We start from the raw sequence: 16,480 nt of genomic DNA, 5'->3' as shown, positions 1-16,480 counted from the left end.
ACTAAGAACAGAGTAGGGACGAAGAGCATGAGAAGAAGATTAACATTAAACAGGGATGAGAGGTGGGAGGGAAAGAGAGAGAGAAGGGAAATTGCACGTAAATGGAAGGAGACCCTCAGGGGTATACAAAATTACATACAAGAGGAAGTGAGGGGAAAGGAGGAAAAATTTAAGGGGGAGAATTGAATTACAGTAGAGGGGGTAGAGAGAGAAGAGGGGAGGGGAGGGGGAAAGGGGGATAGTAGAGGATAGGAAAGGCAGCAGAATACAACAGACACCAGAATGGCAATATGTAAATCAATGGTTGTGCAACTGATGTGATTCTGTAATCTGTATATGGGGTAAAAATGGGAGTTCATATCCCACTTGAATCAAAGTGTGAAATATGATATATCAAGAACTATGTAATGTTTTGAACAACCTACAATAAAAATTAATTTAAAAAATTAAAAAAAAATAAATTGTGCACAACAAGTAAAAAAAAAAAAAAAAAGAGTACCCTTTTTCCCACATACTCCCCAGCACTTGTTGTTGTTTGACTTCATAATGGCTGCCAATCTTACTGGAGTGAGATGGTATTAACAAATTTTTAACTTAGCTTTTTAATAGAATTGATACTAACATTATCATAATTTCCATTTCTTTGATTCTTGGGATAGAGGATTTTCAGTCATTAGTTTTTAAAAATTGTTTTTTATTGAGATGTCCCATTTATCACTTCTTCATTTTAGTATCTTAAGTTGTACAACTACTGCCAGTATCTAATTTCAGAATGTTCTATCATCCCCAAAAGAAAACTCACAACCATTAGGTAGTGACTGTTATTTCCCCTTCCCCGAAGCTCCTGGCAATCACTAATCTACTTTCTCACTTTATAAATTAGCCCACTCTGAACATTTCATATACATAAAATGAGGCAACATGTGACCTTTTGTACCTGGTTGCTTTTATTTAACCTTGTGATTTTAATGTCATCTATCTTTCAGCATAAATCAGTACTGCATTCCATTTTATGGCTAAGTAATATCAAATTATATGGATGTAACACATTTTGTTTATCAGTTATATAACACATTTATCAGTTAATGAATATTTTGGTTGTTTCTACTTTTTTGGAGGTGTGGTATTAGGGATTGAACCCAAGGGCGCTTTACCACTGAACTTCATCCCTGGCCCTTTTTATTTTTGAGACAGGGTCTTGCTAAGTTGCTGAGGCTGGCCTCAAACTTGCAATTCTCCTATCTCAACCTCCTGAGATTACAGGTGTGTGCCATCTTCATCTTGTTATCAACATTGTTGTTCTATTTTAATTCTATCCATTCTAGTGAGTGTGAAGTGGTATTTCATTATAGTTGGGTTTGCCTTTTCCTAATGACTAATGTTGTTAAACATCTTTTCATATCTTTTTTGGGAAAAAAATCTATTGAAATTCTTTGTCCATTTTAACAACTGGGTCATCCTTTCATTGTTTAGTTGTAAGGCTCTGTTATATATTCTGACATTAGACTCTTATCAGATAAGAGTAATTTTCTAATAGTTTTTTTCTGTTCTGTGGATTTTCTTTTCCCTTTCTTTACAGAGCTTTGATGCACCAAAGTTTTTAATTCTATAAACTGTTTATTTCTTCTTTGTTTGATTGAGCTTTTGGTGATATCTGAGAAAGTACATTCTAAGATCACATGGACTTACACTTTATTGAATTTTATAGTTTTAACATTATATTTAGGTCTTTCATCTTGAATTAATTTTTATGTATGGTATGAGATAAAGGTCTAATTTCTGTTGAAAGAATATCCTTTCTCTCATTAAATGCCTCTGTTAAAAATCAACCCACCATTGGTATATAATCATTAGTCTTTTGAATTTGTTTTTAAACCTGAATTTGTAGCTTTTCTTTGTTTTGGAATATTTTAATTTTTCTTATGGATTTATAGGAATATTTTAATTCCCATATTATCATGTGGTTTATCAGATTGAGAACATACATAGTGGATGTACAGAATCTCTTTGTTGTTGTCCACCAAAATCTGTTCTTTCTTTCTTCCTGGTACATGGTGGGACTGCATTTCCTAGCCTCCCTTGCTGTCAGGTACAGCATTCTATCTAAGTTCTCCAATACAATGTGAGCAGAGTAATATATGCCACTTTCCAGACTAGATCTTCAGAGAATAGATATTTGTTTATCTTTTCCTCTGTCAACTGGCTAGAACCCAAATAAGTCAGTGACCAAGATTTAGTCAGGGTAGTGATGAGGGAAAGTGGAAGAGCCACTCTGCTATCTGGGTTCTTGAATAGCTTCAGGAGGAAGAACCTAATCATATGAACTGCTAATCACCTAAGCTACTGCATGAAAAATAATGAATATCTATGGTGTGTGAGCCACTGCAGTTTGCATCTCCATGTTTTAGCTGATCCTAATTAAAAGAGAAGTAGTATCTTGCAGTAGGATGTTGCTGTAACAAAAAACTAACATAGAAGACATCTGCTAAGCGGCAGAATAGCAAGTGGTACACAGGTGCAAAAAAGATTGAGAAACTAGTAATACTTGTTATACCAATGCAAAACATCTGTCACAGTGTTGTCTATGATAACAGGGAAAAATAAAAAGGGATATAGAGTGGCACAATAGGCCAGGTTTCTCAACCTTGGAACTTTAACTTGGATGTACTTATTGCAATGCTTAGCCCTTACTTCAGTACATGTTAGATGTTGTTGTTACTATTGTGACACATTTTTATGATTCAGAATGTCAAATCTATTACCATTTTCCCACATAATCTACCCTTTGCTAGAATTCTTAAAAATCTCATCTCCACACCAAGACCAAGTAAACATTCATGCATGTTTTTCTCTATTAAATTTATCTTCAACAATCTTATCACTTACTTTAGCCTGGTATGATAAAAAGACGAACATTTTTCTTTTTCTATAGAGTCTTGACATCATTTCTTTCATAATCTGTTATTATTCCAGTGATTTGAAATCTACCTTTTCACAGTCTCTAATAAATTCTTTTTAAAAAGGTTTTAAATTTTTTTATTATTGCATTATAGTTACAATATTGGGATTCATATAAATTCTATATCTTACAGCAGTTGATCATGTTTGCTGTGGAAATGAGGTGAAAGTTCAGAACAGCAGATAAAGGTCTTATTTTCATAAAGCTGAGGGAAAACACTAGCTGATAAGAATACTAAAAGCCACAGGCTTCTTTCACTTAAACAATAAGTTTTCAGGGTCCACATGTTGTTGATATTCTCAATATGTACACTTTAGAGCATTTTTATTTCAGGCAAGAACCAAAAAAATCCCCAAAGCTTTCCATTATGTCTATATGAAGACAAAGATAGGAAGGAAGAGCATCCATGAGTCTATTGCTGGAAACTCCCCATGAACTGTCAACTTGTACTGGTTTTACTTGGTCACTCAAATGAGGCAACTCTCTCTTCTCTATTTTAATGCCAGAAATAAATAGAGGGAAAATACTTATCTAATATTAGCCTTTAGCACTTTTAGGGCAAAAATAATTCTATATTTTTTTGTTTAATTCTGTTCACCTTACACTATTTTGGTAAGAAAATTTGGTTAATATACATAAGAGCTTTTTGATATAGATATGTTGATTAAGAAGATGGTGGAAGATGAGGGAAGGTAGTTATGTTATGTTGATTAAGAAGATGGTGGAAGATGAGGGAAGGTAGAAAGAGAAATGAATAAAGAATCCCTACTATGCAGGAGGCACTTACACATATTTACAACTCATGAGAAGGATGTCATTAGCCACATTTCCACGGATGAATACATGGTTTCACAGATTAAGAAGCATAATAAAGCACTGGAAGCCCACTCCTTTCTTCTATTTTTTTTTTGAAATGTACAGTACAGTCTTGTTATCTATAGTCACCCTCCCGTGCAACAGCACCAGAAATTCTTAACTCTTATCTAACTACAGTTTTGTGCCCAGGCAACAACTTTCCCCAACCCTGTCCCCTTCTCCAGCCTCTGATAACCTCCACTGTACTATCAACTTCTATGAAATCAACTCTTAGATTCCACATCAGTGAGATCATATGGTACTTGACTGTCAAGAGCCTACTATTTGTCACATTATCCTAGGTGCTAGAAATACTGTGCAGAGAGAAAAAGACAAAAAGTCCTCCTCTGCATATTACGTCAGAGGTTGCCATAATGTAATAAACACAGTGAAGAGATAAAGCATGAAGATAAGATGCTATCTTATACTGATTAGTCAGGGGAGATCTTACTAATAAAGTCACATCTGAGAAATGGAGCTGAGTGGAGTAAGGGAGAAGTGGTATCTAAAAGAAGAGCTTGCTTAAGAAAACAGCAAGTTCAAAGGTCCTGAAGTGAGAGGCACTTGGTGTGAAATAGTCAGAAAGCCAATATTGAATTACACTGAAACAAAGAGTGGTTGACAACATAGGACCCCATAAAATTTTTAATTTTAAACTGAAGAGAAGAGAAGCTATTAGCAGGTTTTGAGCAAAGGAGTGACAAAATCTAGTTTAGGTTTTAAAATGATCACTTTGGCTAATGTGGAAGGAATACATATTGAAGGAAGGGGTGGAAGCAGAGAATCAAAGAGAAGACTTTAAGTATTTGCAGATGTAATAATGGTGGCTTGAATTAAAATAGTGGTAGTAGAGGTGAGGGAAAAATGGTTCTACTTAAAAGAATTACCAATGGTATAATGTGGAGTTTGGAGGGGGGCAGCAGGATGATTTCTAGCCTAAGCAACTGAGAAGATATAGCTGCCTCTATTAAGAAAAGAATAAGATGAGCAAGTTTGTGAAGAGAAAATCAAAGGTTGAATAGGTGACCAGTGGTCAGGAGAGGACTGACACAGAAACAGAAAATAAGTCAATGTATTTAGGTTGTGGAAGTCAAGTTTCTCACTGTTCAACATAGCATCTATATACAAATAGAAAGGCAGGGAGGTAAAACAGATGTGAAGGCACATTCCTGAAATTTCAGTTACTTGGGAGACTGAGGCAGGAGGATCACAAGTTCAAGGCCAACTTGGGCAATTTAGGGAGACCATGTTTCAAAACAAAAATAAGAAAGGGCTGGGAATGTAGCTCAGTGGCAGAACACTTGCTGAGCATGCACAAGGCCCTGGGAAGAAAGGGAAGGAGGGAGGCAGGAAAGGATCTTAAAAGTACAGGATTTGAACTGGACAGCTCAATGTAAATTGAGCACACAAAAACATACACATACACGGACAGATATAAAAACAGATACAGCTGTATGTGTGCGCAAAAGACAGGAAAAAACAAAGTGCTTTTCCTAGTCTCCCTTACCAGTCAGTATTATTAACACTTCTGACATTAGATATGTATGTGACAATCCTCCAACAGACACCTGCTGAGGATACTCTAATTCAATTCCATTCTGACACTGCCCTTCTTGACAGCATCGATGTCACATGTTAAGACCTCAGTCCTACAAGAGTACTGCCCACTTTCAAATGCCAAATGCAAATCCCAGGTTGTGACTTGTATTTTTGATCAAACACACAAAAATTTGTAACAGTTTCGTGGAACCCTCCTTGGGTTTGATTAGTTTGCTATAGTGGATCACGGAACTTGGGGAAATACTTTTACATACATTTATGCATTTATTAGAAAAGTTATTACAAAAGATACAGATGAATAGCTAGATGAAAGAGATGTATATGATGAAGTGTGGGAGAAGGGGTGGAACTTCCATGTCCTTTCTAGGCACACCACCTGCCAGGAACATCCATGTGTTCACCTATCCAGAAGCTCCCTGAACTCTCTCCTTTTTTTTCTTTCTTGTGTATGTGTGTGCGTGTGTTGCTGGGTGGGGACTGAACCCAGGGCCTCATGCATGTGAGGCAAGCACTCTACCAACTGAGCTACACCCCCACTCCTCCTTTGGATTTTTATAGAGGCTTCATTATATAGGCAAGATTGATTACATCATTAGCCACTGGTGATCAAATCATCTTTAGCTCCTCTCCCCTCCAGGGAAGTTGGGCTAGAAGTTCCAACTTTCTAATTATGGTCAGTTCCCTGGGCAACCATCTCCTATCCTGAGGCCATCCAGGAGCCCACCAAGAATGGTCTCATTGGAAGAAATGATGCTCCCATTACCTAAGAAAAAGATTTAGAAGTTCTGTGTCAGGAACTGGGGAAAAGACCAAATACAAGAATAAAAGATTGTGCTAGTGCCCTTGTCTCAAGGGTTTTAAACACCTGGGTGTCATGTGTGCAGAGATCAAATATATATTTTATATCATAACATCACAGTGTGTACATAAATAATTTCCCAGAAATGGTACAAGAAAAGTACACAATAAGTCTGGAACATTTAGACCAGAAAGAAAGAATGAAGGGAACACCGTAAAGGACAGGAGTCAGCTTAAAGAGATTCCTGTTGGTTGTGTATGGGACACTATGAACATAAATATAAATAATAAGACCAACAAATTTCAATCCATGAAAGAAAATAGAAATCCATGAACACAATTATTAAGAAATGAATGAATGCATGAAGGGATGAGAGGGGGAAAATAAGAAACTTCTCTCTTATAGTAGAGTTTCAACTAAAAATTGTAGAAGGAATGATGAAAAATAGAAAATTACTATTTGGTAACCATCATAAAAGTGGTTGAGTTCAGGAGGGTTCACTTAAGCATGCCAGGGCTGGTAGGTGGAGGTCTGATGAGGAATACAATTGGCATAGTTTCCTCACAAAATATTATTTCTTGGTCTGTTTGGATTGTGTAACCAATATCATTAACTAGAAGATTTATAGACAACAGAAATTTACTTCTCACCTTACTGGATGCTGGGAAGTCCAAGATGGAGGCATCAGCAGACTCAGTGTCTAGTGAGGGTCCACTCCCAGGTTCACAGACAACACCTTTTCATTGTGTCCTCACATGGTAGAAAGAGCAAGGGGTCTCTCTCTCAGGCCTTACAAAGGCATGAAAGCCACCATGAAGGCTGTGCCCTCATGACTTACTCACCTCCCCAAGACTACCTTCGAATACCATTACATATGTATTTTTCGGAAACACATTCAGAAATAACATGATTACATAGGAAAAAAGATGATTTTACAGTGGAAGAAAACACAGCAGATACCAAATTGACTAGGTGATCAAGAGTAACATCACCAGGAATGAGACAGGTGATTATATCATTCATACACCACTAGATATGGTATACTGAGAAGACACAGCATTTTTTCTGAGATATTTTTGCCAAGAATGCATGGCCTGAGAGGCACCCAACAGAATTGGAGGCTGTATATTTTAAAACTGTCAAAGTTATGAAAGACAGGATAAAAACTAAAAAACTTAAAAAAAAATACCTCTTCCAAATCAAAGGAATCTAAAGAGATATGCAATTGAATTAACCAGAAAGAGATATTTTTGAACATTTGGTAGAATTTGGATTTGATATGTAAACTGGATGATATTTATATAATGATGCTGATTTCCTAATGTGGATGGTTAGGTAGAACAGCCTTGTTTTGAGGTGATAACATCTAGAGTATTTAGAGATGATGAGGCATCAAGCCTGCAATTTGCTCTCAGACAGCACATGCCTGTAATCCCAGTGACTTGAGAGGCTGAGGCAGGAGGATCACAAGTTCAAGGTCAACTTCAGAAATTTAACAAGACCCTGTCTTGTCTCAAAATACAAAATAAAAAGGGCTAGGGATGTATTTCAGTGGTATAGGGGCCTGGCATTCAATCCCCAGTAATGCCCCCCCCCCAAAAAAATCAATATAAAACAAAACTCCCACCATTCAGAGAATGGTCTCTTAAATCTTCCATGTTTTATGTATAATCACTTAAAAGTGATAAAATTTAAGTAAAACTATCTTCAACCAAATCTCCCTAAGGAATAAATTTTTTAGTTGATTTTAAAAAAGCAATTCAGAATCTTATTTTTATAAAAGAACATTCTAGCCTACTGAAACAACTAGCCTGGATGCCATCTATGAAAGTAAGAGTACTGGACTTGATTAGTCCAGTTATTTTTCTGCTTCAGCACTTCTACAGGATATGATGCAGGCTCATAGTAACCCTTTGCATGTATGTACATGAGTTGTGAATCTTTCTACTATTAGAAGATGGGAGGCTCCAGCCACTTGTAGTCTGTAAAATTCTATCACTACTCTTCACTTATTTTTGAAATCTTAATCTTATTTTAATTGTTATTCTTCCATTTCATATATTCTACAGTCTTTATACATCAGAGAGATGCAGCACATTCTGAGATTAACAATCAAGACTGTTAATTTATATTTGCTCCCACGGTCACAGTCAGGGGCACACTAAACATGGGCTTGCTTGCAATAAACTGCACATAGCCATTTCAAAGAAACTGCTCCCAGTAACTTTCTGTGTTTCCTGAAAGGAGCAATCCAAGTCAGTCCCTGTTTCAACTGAGATCTACAGATTATGTAAATTGCATGATGATCAACAGAAGCTAAGACCACGATTGCTAATGGGGCTGGCCTGGGAATCTCAGAATAATTCTTGGCCCAGTATACTAACAAGCACATATTACAACAGGCACATAAACTAAAATCAATTTGCCATCCCTATTCCTTTAAAGCTGCAAAGATTTCCAATAAAAATATTATCCCCCATTCTGTAACCACCAAAAAAGTTCTGTCCTGATAATATTGGGGTAGGTGTGGGAGAAGAGCATAATATAAAGAAGAGGATAATAAAGAATCCCTGCTTTTGAAATATACTCTGATAATAAGAATTCCCAAGTTATATGAAGGCCAATCAGAAACATAGGGGTCAAAGCAGAGTAAAGTGTGCTTAGGGAGGGAGGTGCAAGCACTTCTGTCATCATTTTTTCCTGCCTTTGATCTAAAGCACTTTTGGCTGGTCGCACAGTGGATACAAGATGACCTAGGAATGGGGAGGTACTACACACATAAAGAAGGTATCTTAGCACTGCTCACTTGGTGCTTCTCATCTTCAATACAATAACTTTGGACCCTTTTTTTCTTCTTTAATGTCCAGTTTAAATACAAAGCTTCTGCCTTTCCAATTCTTAGCTGCTCTATGGGTATATCATATCTAGGTGTTTCCAGTCATTTTGAACTGTGCATTTAGTCCAGTTTTAAGTACAGGAAGTATGTGTAGTTGAGAAATAAACACTTTTGAGAACTGAATATTAAGTGACTTGAGGATAGCAATATTCTCTGCTCTCTATTTACCCAAATCTTTCCAGCAAGTTACTAAGTAAGCTACCCTAAATAAAATGCAAAGTTGATATCTCTAAATATGCTGTTGTTTTTGTTTAATCATATGTTAAGAGAATTATAAGCAGTCAAATATATCTTATGGTATTATGCAACTCAGTTTATAAATTGCAAGTGGTACTAAGGTAAGAGCATGTCACTTAACACTTTGTCCTCTGCATTTCAATTCAATGTGTAAATACTAAACTCTCTGCAATAAGAGGCTGATTCTGTTCCATCTCTAAAAGCATCTAAAGCATTTAGGTAGTCCTTAACAAGTACTATTATTGAAACATTCAATCAGATCTTCAATTTTAGTGTTAGTAGTTTCTTCCAGCTGAAGACAGTAATAACATTATTTAGTATATGGCAGAAGTTACCCAAGGTGAGAACAAGGGGCAGCTGGGAGAATTTGCAAGATCAGAATTATTTTCATAATAATACTAAGACATCATCTGCATTTTCCACTTTAATCCTCTCACAAGCACATAGTGGAGTTTTACAGAGGTTAGAAAATAGATGAGTACACAGACACTCTGACAGCTAGTGAAATCTGTACCTAGGCATTCTTGTGTCTAAAAGATTTCTCAATTTAAATGTCAAACACAGTAAGTATCATTAAGCAAACCCACATCTATAAAAGTTCCTTGGGTTCTCAATGATTTTTAGGAGTATAAAGAGGTCTGAGACAAAAAAAAAAAACTTAATAATCACTGGTATAGGCTGTTGACAGTCAATGAAAAATTGGGAAAATGTACAGAATATATTTTATATAAGTTAAGTGATGACTCTATTTATACTTTGAGATTTTCTTCCTTCAATCATTGTCAAATAAGGACATAAACTTTAAGGTTTTCCCCTTACGTTTTTTAGTAAAAATGTGCCTTACATAAAAATGACAGAGATAACATGACTTCCTATCAACTTCTGGAAAAGATGATTGAACAAATACCTTCACAATGTAAAAAGGTAGAGGTAATCATCAGGAGTCATCATAGATTAAATAAAAGTCAAAAAAAATGAGACCATAATGGACCCTATCTGTCTATCTATCTATCTATCTATCTATCTATCTATCTATCTTTGTGCTGGGGCCTAAACTCAGGGGCACTTAACCACTGAGCCACACCCATAATTCCACAATTATTTTTAACTTTTATTTTGAGACAGGGTCTTGCTAAGTTGCTGGGAGTCTCATGGAGTTGCTGAGGCTGGCCTTGAACTTGCAATCCTTCAGCCTCAGCCTCCAGAGTCTCTAATATGACAAACGTGTTCACTATGCCTGGCTTCATTTATTTTTTAAATATTTAAAGTTACTAGACTGTAGATCTGCCAAAGAAATGAAATATCCTCGTTCATCAGGCATTAGTGGAAATGACCCTGGACAAAATGTAGTACTGCAAAGTGGTTAGAAGAAAGTACATGGGAGGTAGGCTGGTGTAATCCATGGTTCAGCTGTGTCACTGCCTGCCTGCCTGTGTAACCTGGGCAAGATACTTACCTTTTTTTGTTTCAATTACTTCTTTGATAAAAATAGGGATAATGATAATAGTATCTATTCACAGAAAATTGGTAGGTTAATGAAAGTAAATAGTTTAGATGAGCACCTGACATATACAGAGTGATCTATGTGTACTTTTTATTAAGTCTGTCTTTGTTTAACTGGTATATCTTAAATATTCAAAAGAGTACCAGGTACTAGTAGACTCTCAACGAATTTTCTGAATTCATAAATGTCTAAGCACCTTATAATAATATTATGATAATAATAACTTTTACATTTATTGTGTGCTTACTATACTTTACCTCCCTGAATACTCCCAAAGCAACTAGGATACTTACTAGCAGCTTCATATTATATACTAGTTATCTGAGGCTTTCAGAAGGGAAATAATTTGCCTATGTTCACAAAACTATTTAAGTGATAAAATCAGGAATCAAACAAAACTTGCCTTGCTTTAAAACTTTTCTTCTTTAGGCAGTATGTTATATTTGATTGTGAACAAGATTTAACAGAAATTGGATTAGATGAAAACTCTGTACTGTTGATAGGTTTCACCACAAATAGATTTCATGCATTAATATACTTAACAGATACATATGTTGGTACTATGCTAAGCTCAAGCAATACAGCTATGAGCAGAAAACACATAATTTTGTTTTTAAGAATTTGTAGCATACTAAGGGCAGGAGGTAAAACAAAAAAAATATAATCAAGTATACAATTAAAGTTAAGAAGAGTATTAAAAACGATGCTAGGAGAATATAAAATAGAGGAATGTAATATAGTTTGAGGAAGGCTTTCCTACAGAAATAGGTTAGAACTATGTGTGAACCCTAAGACTTAAGAAAGTGTGCCTAGTGTATTTAAGGCCCTGGGTTAGATTCCCAGCACTACAGGAAAATGCAGGAGTTAAGAAAGTGAATGTGAATGACAGTAGAATGAATTGGACATTATTACCCTATGTGCACATATGATTACATGACCTAATGTAATTACATGACCTAATATAGATGTGTGACTCTACATCATGCACAACAGACGAATGAGAAGTTATACTCCATTTATGTATGATGCATCAAAATGCATTATAATGTTATGTATGACTAATTAGAACAAATAAAAGTTAATTAAAAAAAGTGAATGTGATAATGAGGAGGCACTGGTATAGGAAGGAGATTGGTATGGTTGAGAAACTAAAGAGAATCACTCATTGAAGGGTAAAGAGTAAAGGGAGAGATCTGAGAGGAGAATAAAGAGTCAGACAGGTAATAGTTAATAAGTGAAAATAATCCAAATGTTAACCAACTAATGAATGGGTAAATAAAACGTGATATATCATTATTCAATCATAAAAAGGAATAAATAGTAATACATGCTACAATATGAACTCTTGGGTTCAATTCCCATTACCAAAAAATACGTGTGTGTGTGTGTGTGTGTGTGTGTGTGTGTGTGTGTGTGTGTATGTATAAAGAACTGAAAATTGGAACTCAAAATATGTATTCCATGTTCATACAGCATTTTTCACAATAGCTAAAAGGCAGAAGGAATGCACATTTATCAGTGGATAAATAAACAACATATAGTATGTAAATACAATGGAATATTATTTGGCCTTATAAAATAATGAAATTCTGACATATACTACAACATGGATGAACCTTGAAAACATTACGCTAAGTGAAATAAGCCAGACACAAAAGGATAAATCATAATTCTACTTATATGAGATACTTAGAGTAGTCAGATTCACACAAAAAAACAGTGAATATGATGAGATATCATTCTTGGGATTGTGTTATCATAAATGGCAAGAAAAAAGAGATTATCTGGGTAGGTTTAACATAATCACACTAGCCCTTTAAGAGCAGAGCGTTTTCTCTAGCTGGCAGTAACACAGGAAGTAAGAGATTCAAAGTGGGAATGCATGAAATGGATTTGGCATACCATTGCATTTTATTGTATGTTAACTATACTTCTCCAAAACAGATTTTTTAAAAACAAGTTAATTTCTTCAAAGTTCTTACTCTTGTCACCCTATATATTACTCTTTTTGATGGATACAATACCTTTAATTATTTTTATGCCGTGCTAAGCATTGAACCCAGTGCCTCACATGTAGGCAAGTGCTCTGACACTGAACTACAACTCCAGCTCTATATGCTTCTCTTAAATAGTTCTATGAATGCTCAGCTTCAGTATCCCTCACTCACTGTTGATTCTCCAGCAAAGATACTCAACTCAGAGTCAAGCTACAATGTCTAAGCCCGTTGTGATGAACTGGCCACTGCAGGGTATAGATTACTAGGTTCTAATTTACATTTTTGAAAGATTAATTGGTAAATTCTAGAATGAAGATCATCTAGATAAAACTTAAAATTTACAAGAAATTTGTTAGTTGGAATATCCTTTTTTAGAACATTTGTTTCCAAACTATATTTCAAGGAACTGTAGTATTCAGCACAACACCTCAGGAACCACAGAAAGAAGTAAGGGAAGTGGCACAGGCAGGTGAGAGGAGTGGGAAACACACACAAAGAGGAACACGCTCTCAAGTTTTACAACCAAATAGCTTTCCCCTTCATCTGCTTTATGTATAAAGATTCCATATAGGAGTCTGAAAATATTTGACTCCTAAAAATATTTTAAAACAACTGTTTTTGAAGTTTGATAAGACTGGCAAAAGACTCTCTTTGTGTCACAGGGAGCCAAGCATAATATGATCAATATAGCAGGAAAAGAATCTACTGTGTCATATTCCATAAGCCCCTGGAGAGCTGCTCCAGAGAATCATAACCTTCTTATTTGTGGCTCACTGATGGCATGGATCCTATCCAATTCATTTTTGTATCATCAAGTGCCTATCACCAAGTAAAAACTCAATTGCAGAGTTGAGTGGTTACTACACAGAAACCTAAAATATATATTATCTGGCCCTCTATAGAAAATGTTTTCCAACTTCTGTTCTATTATAAGGTATAAATAAAGGTCTAGAGTACAAGTGAAAATGGAATTACTCCTGAAATAACAGAATGTAATTATAGCTGTTGTTATCAAGAAAAATGGTCAGTAGGGTTGATAGTGGACAGAAGAAGTCACAATGGAAGAAAAACAAGTAAAAACTAAGCTCCAGAGTACTGTTGTCCAGTAGCGCTCTGAGACAATGAAAATACATCTGCACAGTCCAATATGGTAGTCACTAGCCACATGGGTTTCTGAACACTTAAACTATGGCTACTGTGACAATAAAAAGAATTTTAAAATTTATTCTTTTTTTCCGATTTTATATATTTATTCAGGAGACTCAAGTGTAGAATGAAGTTCTTTTGGCACCATGAAATCCAATGTTTCAAAATTTTTTCCTCAGCGATTCTGTTTATTATAACTTTTATAATCCTGAAGAGATTTTTCTTATCAGAAGTTTTTCATGCATTCAGGTATTTTGCATAATGATTGATTATAAAGGTTGCAATGAAGTAGTAGCTATGATCATAGCCCTCCTATCATCTACAAACAATAGAAATTTTCTTTTCTATATAGGCAGCTATGAAATTATCAGGGAGTAAATGTCCATCTAGAAGAAACTGGTCATTTTCCCTTGTTCAACTGAGAACCTGGACAGGACTTCACAAGATGGGTTGCATCATATTACTTTTCTTTATTTTGATCTGTTCCCAAATATTTACTAAAGGTTTTGTGCTCCATGGACACAGCACTGGGTTGCAAACTGGAGCAAATGCTGACACAGTTTTGTATTTTCTGGGATTTTTCAAAGGACAAATTAGAGCTCCTTGACCTCCCATAAAGTGGCCAGAAATAGACATCCACTGGGGGTCCACTGAAAAACTGGTATTTATGAGTTGGGAAGCTTCTTCGTTACCTAAGAGTACATTCTGTAGTTACTTTTCCAAGAATCTTCAGTGATATTCACATAAAACCCAGGCAACAGTGCAGACACCCCAGCTCTCCACCTTCTCCTTTAGTATTACAGCTATGAGGGCTGGTATCTGGGAGCAAATGATAAGGCTGTGTTCTGAGGCAGCCTGATAATAACTAGATTTTGATTTAAAATTGTTCTGTGCAAATTAAACCAGGCAACCAATGTAGTACAGGGCATTTTCCACTTTCTGCCTTTGGTGGTAAGTAGACAGAAAATTTCATTTTGCAGTTCAGATCAACACTGTCATGTTCAAAATGTTCTGCAATACCCCAAAGCACTTGTTGCTGAAAATCTGTTTCAACGCCATTCTTCTCCTATTCAACTACTACTTGCTGTGTGTGTGTGTGTGTGTGTGTGTGTGTGTGTGTGTGTGTGTCTGTATGTCTGTCTGCAGCAAAGGGCACACGATCCTCTGGTAGTGATAGCTGTAGAGATGGCAGGACTGAAGAGGCAAATGCCAAGAGACAGTAGGGCCTCAAAACAGCCACCTGGCTCATCCTCACTTGGGCCTGCCCCCTCAACATAATCCCACGGCTTCACCCTCCTTGGGCCCAAAATTTATTCATTTTTAACTAATTTACATAGTCACAATGTACCTAAGGACTGCCATATTGGACATTACAGTTTCTAAGCCCTGATCATCACCTGATCCCTAGGATGGGGTGATTACTGGTGGAAACCATGGGGAGAGATTGGGAAGAAATGAACTGCTTCTAATTTAGAAAAGTTTCTGCCACAGATGGATAAAGCATAATAAATATGGATAATGTAAAGGACAAGATTGCAGGCATATTTAAGAACTGTATAATATTAGCAGAAACTGGGCAAATGATTATTCTCCCTAAGAAAAGGGACTTTCAAAAAGGATGTAAAACAAGAGAAGCAGAAAGTCAAGTTTGAAATCTGGGGACTTCCATGCTTATTCATTAAGTGAAAAAGTATTACTAGATGAAAGAGAAGTATACCAGCTAGAGATGGCAGAGATACCAGAAAAGCCAGAACTCAAAATAAAAAAGATGAGAGCTATACAATCTAAATATGAATGAGGAAGACTTTTTGGAATAATTAATGCTTAGCTAGATGTCACGACCCCTTGCCCGCAAGGAAGACGCAACTCAGGAATCTTCTTTCAGCAGTTTATTCAGGCCCTTGATATTTCTTCTAATTCCTCCTCGGATGCCCCTCCCAGCCTTAATAAAGCATCCCAAGCCCCAATGCGAAGCTGCCACGTGGAACTTTCTCACAGGGTGCTGAGAAACCATGCACCAACTCTCCCAAACAAGGAGTTGTTTGTTACAGACCACAGTGGAGCCAGCGCCATCTTGCAATGGCGACCATAATCTGCAGAAACGGCTCACCACAGTTCCCCCCTTCTGTTTTCTGAAAACAATACAGGCGAGAGTAGAGGTCCTATCCCACTGTGCAGAAGTGGCTGCATAGTATGGCTCAGTCCTAAGGAGGGCCCTTCCCCAGATCTGAAGCCATATCAGCTGACGCCTTTTTTCGTGGGGCGGGGCATGGACATCAAACCCGCATGCAATAGGACATGCTCTCCTTGAGGTCCACTTCAAGGATCACTCAAGTGCAGTGCCTTGCCTCACATCCTGTATCGTGACGAAGGTGGACGAAGGGGGACAGCTGAGGCTGAACTGTGGCTGCACACAACGACAAATGAGTTGACAGCACCCTGAAAGAAAGGCACAGACTTCAAGGCGATAGAGAAGCATTAGTGTGGAAACCCACCTGCGTGCAATGGCAGCGAGACCGGCAGAGTG

At 36.6% G+C, this 16,480-nt stretch overlaps 2 pseudogenes; both read right to left on the bottom strand.

The window, feature by feature from the left end:
* The window catches only part of LOC143388641 (F-BAR and double SH3 domains protein 2-like), a 150,599-nt pseudogene that overhangs the window by 111,699 nt on the left and 22,420 nt on the right, over nt 1-16,480 (bottom strand).
* Nucleotides 14,191-15,012, bottom strand: LOC143388652 (S-formylglutathione hydrolase pseudogene; annotated as a pseudogene).

This window comes from Callospermophilus lateralis, unplaced genomic scaffold (assembly GCF_048772815.1).
Source record: "Callospermophilus lateralis isolate mCalLat2 unplaced genomic scaffold, mCalLat2.hap1 Scaffold_148, whole genome shotgun sequence".
Taxonomy (NCBI): Eukaryota; Metazoa; Chordata; class Mammalia; order Rodentia; family Sciuridae; genus Callospermophilus; species Callospermophilus lateralis.
Note: the sequence above shows the minus strand (reverse complement) of the source record. Positions and strands in the feature narration are given on the sequence as shown.